We start from the raw sequence: 1659 nt of genomic DNA on the forward strand, positions 1-1659 counted from the left end.
ATACGTAGGATAAGTAGAGAATAAGAGTATACGTAGGATAAGTAGAGAATAAGAGTATACGTAGGATAAGTAGAGAATAAGAGAATACGTAGGATAAGTAGAGAATAAGAGTATACGTAGGATAAGTAGAGAATAAGAGAATACGTAGGATAAGTAGAGAATAAGATAATACGTAGAATAGGTAAAGAATAAAAGTATACCGGCACGTAGGATAAGTAGAGAATAAGAGTATACGTAGAATAAGTAGGTAGAGAATAAGATAATACATGTGATAAGTAGACAACACGTAAAAGTGTCCCACATTTCTTTGAGTGTAGGCTATGAAACTCACCGCGTCGTCGGCCGTGCGTCGCTGAGCGTCGCTGGCGTCTTCTGTGAACCAAGGATTGCGTTGATAATTAATTAATTATTGGAACAATCGTAACACAGTAACTAANGTTGACTTGAGAAATGTTGCAGCGTATAAAAGTATCAACTTATCACCTTATCAACGCATCAACGTATCAACGATAACTTCTTAGAAAGTAAGCGAGCAGATGATATGAACCAGTATCCTACCATCTAACACACTACCATGCAAGACACAACCAACACAAGTTCTCAGGAAGTACCACTACCATAAAACACAAGTTCTCAGGAAGCATCGCTACCATAAAACACAAGTTCTAAGGAAGCACCAATATATTTCGTATATGATATATTTCGTATAATATATTGCGTATGATATATTTCGTATATGATATATTTCGTATGATATATTTCGTATATGACATATTTCGTATGATATATTTCGTATATGACATATTTCGTATGATATATTTTGTATGATATATTTTGTATGATATATTTTGTATAATATATTTTGTATGATATATTTCGTATGATAGATTTCGTATGATATATTTCGTATTATTCTTTCTAAATGTCTCTAACACTCGTTAATTCTCTAGAATCTTCTCTGATCCTCTCTAATCCCTCGTATATCGCCATTAATCATCTCTGATCCTCACTAAACCTCATAATCATCTATAATCCCTTAATTATCTATAATCCTCGATAATCCACTATTATCCCATTCAAACCTACCTATCCAGTCCATCTGGTCTCAATGAATATCAGGGGCCATACTTTCAAAACTCGCTAAGTAAACGTTAGTACTTAATTACGCTCTATTTTCTTGTCTATGATTGGTGAATTTTGCTTGAAAGGCCATCAATGATTGGCTGATGAACTTACGATCTCTTAACTTTTTTGAAAGTAAAGGCTCTGATCGAGTTGAAATAGTGCAGAACTTCTTTAAAATTCAATCCAATAGATTGAATATATCTTTGTCTCCAGAGAACCACCTTCCACTACGTGGAACTCCCTTAACATGACGACATCAGCTCCGAAATGCTTGACTTAACCCCACACATTATTCTGAGTGATGTGTGATGGTGAGGGTGTGGCATGTGTGATGGTGAGGTGTGGCATGTATGATGGTGAGGGTGTGGTATGTGTGATGGTGAGGGAGTGGCATGTGTGATGGTGAGGGTGTGGTATGTGTGATGGTAAGGGAGTGGCATGTATGATGGTGAGGGTGTGGCATGTGTGATGGTGAGGGTGTGGTATGTGTGATGGTGAGGGAGTGGCATGTATGATGGTGAGGGTGTGGCATGT

The sequence above is a fragment of the Hyalella azteca genome, unplaced genomic scaffold, assembly GCF_000764305.2.
Source record: "Hyalella azteca isolate HAZT.00-mixed unplaced genomic scaffold, Hazt_2.0.2 contig9146, whole genome shotgun sequence".
Taxonomy (NCBI): domain Eukaryota; kingdom Metazoa; phylum Arthropoda; class Malacostraca; order Amphipoda; family Hyalellidae; genus Hyalella; species Hyalella azteca.